This window comes from Papio anubis, chromosome 12 (genome assembly GCF_008728515.1).
Source record: "Papio anubis isolate 15944 chromosome 12, Panubis1.0, whole genome shotgun sequence".
NCBI lineage: Eukaryota > Metazoa > Chordata > Mammalia > Primates > Cercopithecidae > Papio > Papio anubis.
This window is the reverse complement of record NC_044987.1, coordinates 112,932,643-112,948,348: the sequence shown is the minus strand read 5'-3', so window position 1 is coordinate 112,948,348 and position 15,706 is coordinate 112,932,643. Positions and strand designations below refer to the sequence as shown.

Genomic DNA, 15,706 nt, shown 5'->3' with positions numbered 1-15,706 from the left:
AAATATTGGACCAGAAGTCTTGGGAGAAGTCTTGGGGAAAGGCCAGAGGGGGTGCTTCATGCCATGGGGATGCCCTGGAGGTGAGGGCTACCTTAGACCATGTGGAGCCCAGGAGCTCATAGCCCCATTAAAATGCATTTGGGTGCAAGAAGCAGAACTAAACTCAAAGGGGCTTCAACAGCCTGGACACCCATTGTCTCGGTAACAGAAAGGCAGGAAGAGGGTGACTCAGGTTGGATCTAGTGACTCACCAAGGTCACCAAGGACTCCGCAGGCTGTCTCCATTGCACTGGTCCTGGGTCTGCACTGTTGCCCTGCAGGGACTCCCATGGCTGTAGCAGCCCTGAGTGACCCATTTTCACCTGGCTATGCCCAAAAGATGGAGGGAAAGGTGATTCTCATCATTAGTCTTTTTTTCAGGGAGTAGTCCCCCAGATGACCCGTTCCCTTCTCCACTGGCCAGAACTGGGCCATATTTTCACACCCAACCAGAGGACTAGATAGGTGGATCACTTGAACCTGGGAGTTCAAGACCAGCCTGGCCAACATGGCGAGACCCGTCTCTACTAAAAATATAGAAAAAAAAAATCAGTCGGGCATGGTGGCACGTGCCTGTACTCTCAGCTACTTGGGAGGCTGAGATGAGAGGATCGCCTGAGCCCGGGAAGTCGGGCTGCAGTGAGCTGAGATTGCTCTAATGCAGTCTAGCCTGGGCAACTGGAGTGCGACCCTGTCTCAAAGCAAAGCAGAACAGAAAAACCCCATTTCTGTCGTTTAGGTTAGCACGCCTCTGAATTTCCCTCAAAACACTGCTGAGCGAAGTTGCTGCTCTGGAGCAGAGCCTCCAGGGACCACTGTGGATATCATGAGGAGGCCTCAGAGCTTTCTTGGGCAGAGCTTCTGCAGGTGCCTTGCCATGGTCAGTTTCTTTGCTGTTTTATGGTCCTCGGCAGGAGTGTCCATGGTCATTTGTCAGCCACCTTTTGGTTTCAGTCTCTTGTCACGTCTTGGGGGTGTCTGGCCACACAGATATTATCTTATTACCTCAGTCCATCATACCTGTGTTTATCATTTTGAGGGTTCAGCAGTTTCACTGTAGGCTGAGTCACTTGTCATAAGTGACTCCATTTTGAAATATTTAGGATCACAAAACTCTTTAAGGCGGGGGGGCCCAACAAGAGTCTGGATTCAACAATCCCAGAGTCTGGGCTTTTGCCTTGTGGCATAATAAAAAATTTTATTTTTAAATAAATTTATGCCTTGTAGCATAAGAAAAGTTTATTTATGACTTATGTGGCATAATAAAAATATGTATTTTTGGTCTTTGACTCCAGTTCCAGACACAGAGGTCCTAAGACCCTTGGAATTTCCTGAGTGATAGGATGTCTTGTTATTCAAAAGGAGTCTCTGTCAAATAAACCTGAGTTTATGCTAAAGAGGGGGCTCTTTGTTAAGGCGGGGGAGCTGGATAACTTCAGGATGGGGACTGATCACCATTATTTAATCAATAATGTCTACATCATGAAGCCTCCATAGAAACCCCTACATGATGGGGTTGGGAGAGCCTTGGGGCAGGTGAACACAGATGTGGTGGGAGACTGGCCTGGCTGGAGAGGTCATGGGGACAAAGATTCTCTGCGTGACCACATTTTAGTCAGGTTCCCAAACCTCTTCCTAGGCACATCTGTACTTCCTTGTAAAATCTAATTTTAGCAAAGGACCCTGTCAAGTCAGTTTAGCAGGAACTTCCCACCCTCGGTATCTGACCGGGTTCATCCTCACTGTTCTCTGGGTGATGTCTGCTCACCCTAGCCTGTCTTCAGCAAGAATCCTGTTAGTGTGGTTTAACCAGAATCCCTCTTGGCCCCGAGGTTTCCTCTTCATAATTTTCCATCCACTGACCTGTATGCTTCTCCTTGCCTATAAATTCCCACTTGCCCATGCTGTGTTCAAGTTTAAGCCTCATCTCTCTCTCTCCTGCTGCAAAATCCCAGTGCAGTGGGTATCAAGCTGGTATCATTAGATAATTTTTTCTTTAACAATGGAAGCCCTGCACAATCATTGCCCCCCATATTAGTTTCTTATTAGTTTCTTCCATGTTGCCATTCCTGAGTTGTATCTTTTATAATAAACTGACAATCATAAGTAAAGCAGTTTTCTAAATTTTGGAAGTTGTTCTAGGGAATTATCAAATTTAAAGTTGCTTCAGGGGGTCTCCACCGTTTGTAGTCAGCCACGTAGAAATGTGAGTAGCCAAGGAACTCCATTTGTTGCTGAGCCTGGAGCCCGTACCTGTGGAGGCTGAGCCTAACTCTGGATAGTTAGCATCGGAATTGAGTTGGATTGTTGAACACGCAGTCAATGTTGGAGAATTGCAGGACTGATTGATGTGGACAAATGACATGTATTTGGTTGCTATCAGAAGAAACTATACATGCCTGCTTCTGTTACTTGAAAAAAACCGGGGATCATTCATCCGGTAACAAACAACTTTTCATGAGAACACAGGTATTGATCAATAGGAGTTTTATTACTTGGCACAAGTAAGGAGGACACTGGGAGGATTCTCCAAAGCATTCTTCCCTAGGAAAAGTGATAAGAGGTGTCGCAGGACGAGTCACAGACAAAACTCCTCAGACACCGAAATAAAGAAGGAAGGGGTTTATTCGGCCAGGAGCATCGGCAAGACTTCTGTCTCAAGAGCCGAGCTCCCTGAGTGAGCAATTCCTGTCCCTTTCAAGGGCTCACAACTCTAAGGGGGTGCATGTGAGAGGATCGTGATTGATTGAGCAAGCAGGGGGTATGTGACTGGGGGCTGCACGCACCGATAATTAGACCGGAACAAAACAAGATAGGGATTTTCACAGTGCATTTCTATACAATGTCTGTAATCTATAGATAACGGAACCGATTAGATCAGGGGTCGATCTTTAACTACCAGGCCCAGGGTGCAGTGCTGGGCTGTCTGCCTGTGGATTTCATTTCTGCCTTTTAGTTTTTATTTCTTCTTTCTTTGGAGGCAGAAATTGGGCATAAGACAATATGAGGGGTGGTCTCCTCCCTTAGAGGGTTTTATGGGTGATGGAGAAGGGAGAGGGTTCATCAGCACATACAGAGGAGGGGGTCGCATTGCATAGATGCAGTGAGTCATCATGCCAACACATAGGTTGCATGTTATGGTAATGAAGCTGTAGCTCCTCGGGGTGGAGACTTTAGCATGGTAATGAGGAAAGTTCACTCAGGTTCATCTGTAAGTTGCTGGGATCCGTTAGGAGCTGGTTTTAACCAACCACATGACTGCATTCCATGCAAAGTTTAGGAAGAAACAGGCTGCAGGACGGTAGGCTGTAAAAGGCTGATTGCTCCGTTGATTAAATTCCTATAATCCCTGGAAACCCTTCCTGTCTGCTTACACTTCCAGTTCATCACAGCTTGTGCTGAGGTTGAAACAGCTTGTGGTACATAGTGTCAGGTTATAGCTTAGAGTCAGTTCCAGGCAGCTGGGGTCTGTGAATTCAGGATTCCAAAACAGCCAGTGGCCTTTCTTCAGCAGCGCCAAAGCTTAGATGCGGCAGGAGTGACAGCTGTATTCTGAGTGACAAGCAAGGCTTTCTGAAGCCTGTTCTGCTGTGTCAGACTTGGAGTCCAAACTGACCCATATCAGGTTGGATGATCTGCTCCTAAGGATCAGACATCTAATCCCACCAGAGCTCATTAGCCACCTAAAACCTTCTTTGAAAAATTCCGGAAGCATATCTCTATCTGGAGACTGCCTCTCTTTCTCTATTGCCTCTTTTTTTCCTAGAGGCTCCAATAGGTAACAATAATAGCAGAAATAATCAGTTAGGAAGACTGATTTGTTTTTAATACTCAAAGAATTTAAATTCCAACCAGCCCACTGACAGCAAAAATCTAGGAAGTTGTGCCTCACCATCAACACTGTCTTCTTGTAGCTTTCCCCGATTGGGATGATCCCTCTAGCATTTATGATATTACAAGAATATGATATTTTACATTAATTTATATTGTATATCTAGATGCAATAGCTGCTGTAACCAAGAAAATATTTGAAACAGCGCTCAATAAAAAATTTAGAGATTTATTTAGCTAAGGTTAAGGACACATCCAGGAAAAAAGGAACAGAAAACCATAGGAAACATCTGTGGTTCGTGCTTTTTCCAAAGTGCGTCTGGGGACATCATTATTTAACGGGAAAAGTGTGGGCATTAGGGGAAAGAGAAAAGGGAGAAAAAGGGAGGGTAGATAAAAGAGGCAAGTGGTTGCATTCCTTTGAGTCTTTGATCAGCATTCACTGAATCCGCATTTTACATGTGAAAGGAGGGGGTAGAGGAATAGTTAATTATGCATTCATTTCGTGCTTAGTGAATCTGCATTTTTATATAAGCAGTCAAATATGCCTTTGTCTCAGGTGAACGGAGGGATGACTTATAGTTCTGTCCTTTGTCCCATACCTGTGATGACAAGCTGTCAATTTACATCATCGGAGTGTCATTCAGCAGAACCGTTTTAGGGTAAAGATCTTGGGGCTCACAAAGAATTCTCTTGTGAGCAAATTGTGAGGGAGTTATATAGCTTTTAATTTTTGTAGCGATCTATTTAGGAACAAAATGGGAGGCAGGTTTAGGTGACCCAGTTCCTAGCTTGAATTTTCCCTTTGGCTTAGTGAGTTTGCGTTCCGAGATTTTGTTTTCCTTCCCTGCAGCAAAATACAAAGCCATTTAGAAATATATTTTTTTGGCCGGGCGCGGTGGCTCACGCCTGTAATCCCAGCACTTTGGGAGGCCGAGACGGGCGGATCACAAGGTCAGGAGATCGAGACCATCCTGGCTAACACGGTGAAACCCCGTCTCTACTAAAAATACAAAAAATTAGCCAGGCGCGGTGGCGGGCACCTGTAGTCCAGCTACTCAGGAGGCTGAGGCAGGAGAATGGCGTGAACCTGGGAGGCGGAGCTTGCAGTGAGCCGAAATTGCGCCGCTGCACTCCAGCCTGGGGCACAGAGCGAGACTCCGTCTCAAAAAAAAAAAAAAGAAAGAAAGAAATATATTTTTTCCGTTGCAAATTTATTTGAAGCCATGGCATCATTCAGTATTTAGATGTTGGGAAAGACTCTGGCTGGAATTTGAGACAAGAAAATGTTCCTCCTCCACTAACTTACTATAGTAGTGAGGTAGGAGGCTGGCAAGGCTTGCTTTCTGTTTGCAGCCCTGTTGATCCTGTTGATAGGAGCAGGATGTGGTCAGAACAGTATGCAGTGAAGAAGCCAGCCAAAACTAGCATATGGTGATAGAAGTGACCTCTATTTGCCCTCACTGCTCATTAGCATAAGACACTCCCACCAGTGCCATGACAGTTTACAAATGCCATTGCAACAAGCCATGGTAATGGCCTGGAAGTTACCTTAGATGGTTCTGGAAACTCTCCACTCTTTTCCACAAAGTTCTGAATAACCCGTCTCTTAATTAGCATGTAATTAAAAGTGGGTATAAATACAGCTGCCAACAGCTCATATGCTGCCAACTCAGCCCACTGCCTATAGGTAAGTCCTGCTCTGCAAGGAGCAGTACTGATTCAAAAAAGTTGCCTTCTCTCACCACATGCTCACCCTTGAATTCTTTTGTGGGCTAAGCCCCAATTTGGGACCCAAACATGGGACACAGATTTGGCGTGGGACACGGATCCAAATCAGTCCAAATTGGGCCCACTGCTTGTCTTACAAGACCCATGAATACAGCTATTCTCATTTATTTTTGTATTGTCTATGGCTGCTTTTGTGCCACAGTGGCAGATTGTGTGGTGTCCTGGCAGGTGAGGCCTAACATATTTATTACTTGGGTCTCTGCTGACCCCCTGGGCTACAGGTTTATCAATTTTATTGATCTTCTCAAAGAACCAGCTTTAGATTGATTGATTTTTTTCTTTTTCTACTTTATTTATTAGTTCTTTTATCTTTATTACATTTTCTTTCTTTGCTTGTTTTGGTTTTCATATGCTTTTTCCCCCTTCTGAGTTTCTTGACCATGATTAGGGACCATGATTAGGGAACAAATAGTGTATTTGAAAAACAGAAACCAAAAAAGAGAAGCAAGTGGAAAATTTAAAACTTAAAAATATAAATCTTAAATGAAAAGTTTACTGGATAATATTAAAAGTAGATTAAACACTCCAGAGGAAAAGTTAAGTGATCTTAAAGAGACGACAATACAAATCTAAAAACTGAAGCATAGACAGATTAAATGAAGAAAAAGGAGAGCACAGTCTCAGTGATTTGTGAGACAATGTCAAGTGGTCCAATGTATGTGTGACTGGATCTCCAGAAGGAGAGGAGAAAGAAACTGGTACAGAAAAAGCATAAAAAAGTAGTAAGGCTGGCATGGTGCTTACACCTGTAATCCCAGTATTTTCTGGAGGTTGTTATTAGATTTATTTTTTTTTTTTTTGACATGGTGTCTTGCTCTGTCCCCAGGCTGGAGTACAGTAGTGTGATCTCGGCTCGCTGCAGTCTCTGCCTCCCAGGTTCAAGCTATTCTCCTGCCTCAGCCTCACGAGTAGCTGGGACTACAGGCGTGCGCCACCATGTTCAGCTAATTTTTGCATGTTTAGTAGAGACGGGGTTTCACCACGTTGGCCAGGATGGTCTTGATCTCTTGACCTCGTGATCTGCCCACCTTGGCCTCCCAAAGTGTTGGGATTACTGGAGTGAGCCACCGAGCCTGGCCCAGATAATATAGGGCTGTATTGAAGGTTGACACCTCCCTGCCTCTAATGCTTCTTCTTCTTGGGACAGAAAGAGTTGCCCAGGATTCTCACTGGGAGAGACCTTGCTTTTTCAAGCAGGGACAGAAATTCAGGGCTGCCTTCCTACCCTGGGCGTTTCCAAGGTGGCTTTCTGCGCTAATGATTCTGGCTATTGAGGAGAGTAATTATTATTCCGTCCTTTTACAGGAAATCATTACACTTTCTGCTTAGAGAGATGTTTCCTTTTTTGAACAGTGGTCATTCTGAGCAGTGTCAGCATTTCCTTCTGTTTTTGAAAGTAAAATTATCCACGTCTGTGGGAAAGCTGATCCACAAGCAGCAGACCACCAGGCTCCGCCTTGGCTTCCAGATGGCTTCAGTAAATCCCCCGGAACTTTGCATTACTGACTCTACAGCAGGCGGGTAGCTCCCTCTGTAACGGCTTCAGCCTGGATTCCTGGCCTTGGGCGCACAGCTGCAGAGCTTGTCTTTAGAAATGTTAACCCAAAATACCTGAGATAGGTCTCAGTCAATTTAGAAAGTTTATTTTGCCAAAGGTTAAGGATGCACCGGTGACACAGCCTCAGGAGGTCCTGACAACACGTGCCCACAGCTGGCTCTTATACATTTTAGGGAGACGTGAGACATCAATCAGTATATGTAAGATTGTTCCCAAACAGAACGAGGTCTGGCTGTTTGTTCTCGTGGTCCAGTAATGAGATGCAGACAGGCTGGGAAAGAAGGGAATTTATCTCTGCAACCAGTTACAGGGAGAAGGTCAGAGTAACTCACCAGACCAACTCCAAGTTACAAGTTTTTTCCAAGTGCTTATATACATTCAGTGTACCTATGAGCCAAAAGCCAGTGTTTCACTCTATCTCATCTTTAACTACAATCCGGGGTCTAGACAGTTACTTTAGAGTCTTGGAAAAATTACTTAATCTAAAATGGGTCCTAGTACAAGGTATGCAAGAACGTCTCCATTTTTTTTTTTACTTTTATTTTTTGACATGGGTCACTTACTTTAATAACAATATATATATACCATAGTATCACCATGGAATGTAAGTTCAGATTAGACAAGAGAATTTCACAAGTGTAACAGCATTCGGTAGTATGTAAAAGTTTGGGTATACTGTGTGGCCAAACCAGCTTGCTCATAAGTTATTAATTGATTCCATTATAGGTAATTTGTTTAGTTTAGTGTTTACAATTCTTATGGAAAAAATAAGCAATGCACACATTTAAAAAGTGTTCATTGGCCAGGCACGATGGCTCACACCTGTAATCCCAGAACTTTGGGAGGCTGAGGTGGGCAGATCACGAGGTCAGAAGATTGAGACCATCCTGGTTAACATGGTAAAACCCCATCTCTACTGAAAATACAAAAAAAAAAGAAATTAGCCAGGTGTAGTGGCACGCATCTGTAGTCCCAGCTACTCGGGAGGCGGAGGCAGGAGAATCGCTTGAACCCAGGAGGCGGAGGTTGCAGTGAGCTGAGATTGCGCCACTGCACTCCAGCCTGGTGACAGAGCGAAACTCTGTCTAAAAAAAAAAAAAAAAAGTGTTCATTTACCTTTGCATGAGTGCCTAAAATACATATTTCTATTTCAAGATGACATTTAAAATTTATTCTAATATAACAGCAGCAAAAATATAATTCACAATTACAAAAGAATTAGAATCCACAAGTTATTCTCATGTTTACAATTGTGATTCTTTAACAAATACCACTACTATGCAGCTCTATTGTAAGCTTTCTAGATTTGGTTTAAACACACACATAGATACATCAGTTGTGGGAAGCTTTAGAATTTATATGTCATGCACTTTTTGGACAGAGTTCTAAAAGAGCCAGCCAGTCCACAAGACAGGCAGAAAAAAAGTTAAATTAACTGGGGTAAATAGAACTGTTATATAACATCCAAAACATGTGAGATCCTGCAGCAAACCGGGAGTACTTCAGGGTTGGCCTGCTATCTCTTTTAGAACTAAGTTCATCTTCACAATTGAAGAAGATGGACATTTCAACACAATCTAGTGCATTTAGGTGACATGTTTCTTTTATGCTAACTTGATTTCCTTGAATGACCTAGTTAGCAAACTAGTCACTAGTAATTTGGTCACCAGGCAAATCAAGCCTGCAAGAAAGGAAGCCAATATTCAAAATGCTGTGTTACCATCTAAACCCACTCAAATAGTTTATTTTCCACAATAACACATAACTTCAATAGTGAGACGTCTAACTAAAGCAAGCTCCTCCAACGAGACCAAGACAGCACCTCTTCTTCTAAGACTTAGGTTTTGTCTGGAATTCCCGGTACACGGAACAGCCCTTACCAACAGTCGTTGCTCCTGCAGCAAAGCCTTGGGCGACCACACACATGTGGATCAGATGAAGGGACATTTGAGTATTTCCCCTGCTCTTCAATGTGTATAATCCATATGTAACAAGTGCTGCAAAACCTGCTATTCCAACGGGTACGAATAGTGCCTCTTTAGCTTTTCAAATAAGTTTGCATCCCTGATCTTCATCATATGAAGAAAGAGAAACATCTGTGTCTGTTGACATAGCGACCGCTTGAGGAATCTCCCTAGAGCGAGAAAACCTCTCACGTGTCAACCAGCTTCTGATCCCTGCCTGAGGACTTTCATTATTTTAATTAAACTCTAAGATCTGAGAAAGCCCAGGTGGGATCTTGATAAACTTGTTTTGCTTTCTAGCTTTTGTATTAAGGCACTAGCTTCTCTGGTTCCTTAATATTTAACTTATACACTCATCAGAGTTATAGCAAGGTGTTGGTGAAGGCTGAGTGTGCTGGTTGTTAATGGAGACCTGGCCTGCCACAGTCCCCACTGTCAATTTGTACATGATTTCTATCATGTTAGTTACTTTTCCAAGCACTGATTTGTTAAGGGATTAGTACAAGAGTACAAACGATGACATGGTGACCTAAGACAAAGTGGACGATGTATTCTTTCTGGCTACTTCCTGCTGGAGAGGGTCTTCGTCGGGCACACTGGAGTGGAAGATATCTATTTGGCGTTGGTAATGTACCCGACTTAGGGGACTCAAAGGCAGTGCCTGTTGCAACATAATCTTATGAGATTGAGGAATGTTTTGGAACAACATATGACAACAATATAGGCCATAACATAGTGTTATGCCTATGCCCAGGAGGGTGGTTAGGACAACAAGAATTTCTGCCATCAGGAAGGTCCTCCACAAACCAAGAGGCTATCACTTCATTGAGGGACAGTGCAGGGTTAGATATAGCCTCAGTCTGTTGGTGCATATCCTTCAAAGCTAAAGAAATGTTTCCCGAGTTATTGGGAACATACATACAATATTCAGTTTGAACTGTAGCTCAAGGAGGAACCTGACATTGCATCATTTAAAGTTTTTTTAATAGGCCATACTGATTTTTTTTTTTTAAGTTATTCTGGTCATTTGCAATCCTGTCCATTGTTTAAGATTTTCTATAAAGAAACCCAAATTTTCCTTGTTTAGGGGAGGCTCACCAAAGCAGTCACATAGGGCTAGAGAGGAGTAATAGACCACAGATCCAGCAAGGGTCTTGCTGTAAGATATCTGCATAATCTTGTGTCCATGAAAGAAAAAGTTTAGAAACGTATTGTAAAAAAATAGCTTGTCATCTTTTGAGTGGAAATCAGGCCTTCTAGGGGTTCTGTCTCCCATCTTGTGGCCTTGGTGGCCTTTGTCATGGATGTTTCATCTGGTAGGGACGCCTTCATCTGTGTGTGGTGGCTCCATGGCGTGATGCCCACCAGTTTCAGTGCCGAATTGGTGGTCAGGAGCACACCTTAGGCCCTTTTCCATTTCTCCTGTAGCTGCTGAGTTGAGCCTGTTTCCCTCCATTCTTTAGCAATATATGATCACTGGGCTGGAAGGAGTGGCATGGTTCTGCCAAGTTCACAATGCTCCTGTCGGAAGTTAAGAATTTGTCCTGGTTGGGTGCAGTGGCTCACGCCTGTAATGCCAGCACTTTGAGAGGCCGACGCAGGCGGATCATCTGAGGTTGGGAGTCCGAGACCAGCCTGACTAACATGGAGAAACCCTGTCTCTACTAAAAATACAAAATTATCTGGGTGTGGTGGTGCACGCCTGTAATCCCAGCTCCTCAGGAAGGCTGAGGCAGGAGAATCGCTTGAACCCAGGAGGTGGAGATTATGGTGAGCCGAGATCACGCCCCTGCTCTCTAGCCTGGGCAACAAGAGCGAAACTCTGTCTCAAAAAAAAAAAAAAAAAAAAAAAAAAAAGTGTTCCAAGTATTTACCATAGTGTTTAATAGTTGACTTTCTATTAAGGGGTGCCCTAGTAATCTGAGGTGAATTAGCAGCAAAGGGTCTCTGTATTAGTTAGGGTTCTCCAGAGGGACAGAAATAATAGGATATATGTGTACAGGAAAGGGAGTGTATTAAGGAGAATTGACCACACAGTCACAAGGTGGAGCCCACGATAGTCCATCTGCAAACCGAGGAGCAAGGAAGGCAGTAGTGGCTCAGTCCAAGTCCCAAAGTCTCAAAAGTAGGGAAGCCGATAGTGTAGCCTTCAGTTTGTGGCTGAAGGCCTGAGAGCCCCTAGCAAACCACTTTGGTATAATTTCATACCACCGTATTTTTTTCTCTATTTTTTTTTTATATACCACTGTATTTTTACATAAACAATAGGGCAGAGGAAGAAATCAACTATGCATTTGTCTCATGTGAGCCTCAGAGGGATGACTGAGTTCTGTCTGTCCTTTGTCCACAAGGAATTTCCTTGGTGGATAGCTCTTCTGTGCATCTGTGTATGTGCCTAGAACTTTGCCAGGTCATAGGACAGAAGACATTTAACGAAGGGTTCCCTCTGGGTCAGCTCAGTGCAATGGAAGGAGCCTGCCCTTTGAGGCTTGAGAGAAGCAGTTTCACATCTTGGTTCTAGGACTTTTCACAGCATAGAAAAGTCAGATATGGTCCCTCTGGGCCCAATATTGGTTCTTGAAAATGAAGATGATAATATTTTCCTTGAAGGGTAGGATAAAAAACAGCCTTGTAGTGCATCCAAGCACCATAGATAGTAATAAAAATTGATTCCCTTCTGAATTTCACAAGTATATTAAAATCAACAAGTATATTCAGGCGTATTTCTAACATCATTGTGTATAATGGCTAAATATTTTGAACAACCTAAATGCCTAATAGTAGTGGATTGGTTAGATAAATTATGTACACACTTATAATGCAACATGATGACATTGTCATAAGGTATAGCCATTGACAATCACATTTATGACATGTAAAATATTCATGACACATCTTGGTAAACACAAAAAGCAAAGTCTATGATTCTGTCAAACTTCTTGGTGAAAGGGTAACACCAAAAGCTCAGTAATTGGTACTTTTCAACCTTCTGTTTTCTTCTCCTGCCTCTGTGCCCTTACCTTACCTGCCTTTTGTCCACTGTGATTCCCAGGTAAGTATTTCAAGATTGGTTCCTCCAATACCTTCATGTTTCTGACTGGCGAGGCCATGGTGACAAAGGAGCCCCTGGAGCATGTGGCATGGGGCTGCCTCTGCTGGATCCACAACCGTTTGGACCCCAAGTACAGACCTCGGCCTGTGGGTGAAATCATCAGTTCTGCAGAGGAGATGGTTGGTGACCAGAAGATGCATAAAGTTATTTTTAATAACAGTGAATGCTTTGTCACTGATCTGAAATATGGCCAACCCTTTTGCAAGTTGGTAAGGCCCCCTTTGGGGTGAACTCTTCCTTCTGGAGTTCTTGGGGTGAGATTATGTGTGAAATTTTTGAAAGATGACCAGTGGAGATTGCACTGTATTTCTCACATTGATATTATAGTATCCATACCATAACATTAATAGCGTTCTTTAAAAAAGATATTTTTTGGGGGAGGCCGAGGAGGGTAGATTACCTAAGGTCAGGAGTTCAAGACCAGCCTGGCCAACATGGTGAAACCCTGTCTCTACTAAAAATACAAAAATTAGCCGGGCGTGGTGGCGTGTGCTTGTAATCTCACCTACTCAGGAGGCTGAGGCAGGAGAATAGCTGGAACCCGGGAGGCAGAGGCTGCAGTGAGCCAAGATTGTGCCACTGTAGTCCAGTTTGGGTGACAGAGTGAGACTATTTCTCAAAAAAAATAAAAAAATTAAAAAAAATATTTTTTTAATACAAAAATTAGCCGGGCGTGGTGGTGGCCACCTGTAATCTCATCTACTTGGGAGGCTGAGGCATGACAATTGCTTGAACCTGGGAGGCGGAGGTTGCAGTGGGCCGAGAGCATGCCACTGCATTCCAGCCTGGGTGACACAGTGAGACTTTGTCACAAAAAGAAAAATTAAAAAAAAAAATTTCCATAAGTTATTAGGGAACAGGTGGTGTTTGGTTACAAGAGTAAGTTCTTTACTGGTGATTTGTGAGATTTTGGTGCACCCATCACCTGAGCAGTCTACACTGCACTCTATTTGTAGTCTTTTATCCCTCACCCACTTCCCACCCTTTCCCCCTGAGTCCCCAAAACCCATTGTTTCATTCTTATGATTTTGCATCCTCATAGCTTAGTTCCCACTTATGAGTAAGAACATATGATGATTGGTTTTCCATTCCTGGGTTACTTCACTTAGAATAATAGTCTCCAATCTCATCTGCATTACTGTGAATGCCATTAATTCATTCCTTTCTATGGCTGAGTAGTATTCCATCATATGTATATGCCAGTTTCTTTATCCATTTGTTGATTGATGGGCATTTGGGTGGTTCCACATTTTTGCAATTGCGAATTGTGATGCTATAAACATGCGCATGCAAGTATCTTTTTCATAAAATGACATTTTTTCCTCTGAGTAGATACCCAGTAGAGGGATTGTTGGATCAAATGTTAGTTCTACTTTTAGTTTTTTAAGCAATCTTCACTCTGTTTTCCATAGTGGTTGCACTAGTTTACATTCCCACCAACAGTGTACAAGTGTTCCCTGTTCACTGCATCCATGCCAACACCTACTGTTTTTTTTTTTTTTTTTTTTTTTTTTTTTGAGACGGAGTCTCGCTCTCTCGCCCAGGCTGGAGTGCAGTGGCGCGATCTCGGCTCACTGCAAGCTCCGCCTCCCGGGTTCACGCCATTCTCCTGCCTCAGCCTCCTGAGTAGCTGGGACTACAGGCGCCCGCCACCGCGCCCGGCTAATTTTTTGTATTTTTAGTAGAGACGGGGTTTCACCGTGGTCTCGATCTCCTGACCTTGTGATCCGCCCACCTCGGCCTCCCAAAGTGCTGGGATTACAGGCGTGAGCCACCGCGCCCGGCCTGTTTTTTTTTTAATTATGGCCATTCTTGCAGGAGTAAGATGGTATTACATTGTGGTTTTGATTTGCAGTTCCCTGATCATTAGTGATATTGAGCATTTCTTTTCATAGGTTTATTGGCTGTTTATATATCTTCTTTTGGGAATTGTCTATTCATAGCCTTAACCCACTTTTTGGTGGGATTGATTTTTTCCTTGTTGATTTGAGTTTGTTGTAGATTCTGTATATTAATGTTTTGTCAGATATATAGATTGTGAAGATTTTCTCCACTCTGTGTGTTGTCTGTTTGCTTTTCTGACTGTTCCTTTTGTCATGCAAAAGCTCTTGAGTTTAGTTAAGTCCCAGCAATTTATCTTTGTTTTTATTGCATTTGCTTTTGGGTTCTTGGTCATGAAATCCTTGCTTAAGCCAATGTCCAGAAGGGCTTTTCCAATGTTATCTTCTAGAATTTTTATAGTTTCAGGTCTTAGCTTTAAGTCCTTAATCCATGTTGAGTTGATTTTTGTATAAGGTGAGAGATGAGGATCCAGTTTCATTCTCCTACATGTGGCTAGCCAAGTATCCCAGCACCATTTGTTGAAAAGGGTGTGCTTTCCCCACTTTACATTTTTGTTTGCCTTGTCAAAGATCAGCTGGCTGAAAGTATTTGACTTTATTTCTGGATTCTCTATTCTGTTTCGTTGGTAGTCTATATGCTTATTTTTATACCAGTACCATGCTGTTTTGGTGACTATGGCCTTATAGTATAGTTTGAAACCAGGTAATATGATGCCCCCAGATTCGTTCTTTTTGCATAGTCTTGCTTTGGCTATGCAGGCTCTTTTTTGGTTCCATATAAATTTTAGGATTGTTTTTTCTAATTCTGTGAAGTATGATGATGGTATTTTGATGGGAATTGCATTGAATTTGTAGATTGCTTTTGGCAGTATGGTCATTTTGACAATATTGATTCTACCCATCCATGAGCACAGGATGTGTTTCCATTTGTTTGTGTCATCTGTGATTTCTTCCAGCAGTGTTTTGTAGTTATCCTTGTAGAGGTCTTTCACCTCCTTGGTTAAGTATATTCCTAGTATTTTATTTTATTTTATTTTTGTAGCTATTGTAAAAGGGATTGAGTTCTTGATTTGCTTCTCAGCTTGGTCACTGTTAGTGTGTAGAAGAGTTACTGATTTGTGTCCATTAGTTTTGGATCCAGAAACTTTGCTGAATGCTTTTATCAGCTCTAGGAGCTTTCTAGAGGAGTCTTTAGGATGTACTAGGTAAACAGTCATATCATCAGCAAACAGTGACAGTTTGACTTCCTCTTTACCGATTTGGATGCCCTTTATTTCTTTCTCTTGTCTGATTGCTGTGGCTAGGACTCTCAGCACTGTGTTGAAGAAGAGTGGTGCGAGTGGGCATCCTTGTCTTGCTCCAGTTCTCAGAGGGGATGCTGTCAACTTTTCAGCATTATGTTGGCTGTGGGTTTGTTGTAGATGACTTTTATTACATTGAGATATGTCCCTTGTATGCCGATTTTGCTGAGAGTTTTAATCATATAGGAATGCTGGATTTTATTGACTGCTTTTTCTGCATCTATTAAAATGATCATATGTTTTTTGCTTTTTTTTTTTTTTTTTGAGAC

General features: G+C 42.7%; 1 pseudogene; it reads right to left on the bottom strand.

Moving 5' to 3' along the window:
• Positions 1-8,334: 8,334 nt before the first annotated feature.
• LOC110741175 lies at positions 8,335-10,825 on the bottom strand (annotated as a pseudogene).
• Positions 10,826-15,706: the final 4,881 nt, after the last annotated feature.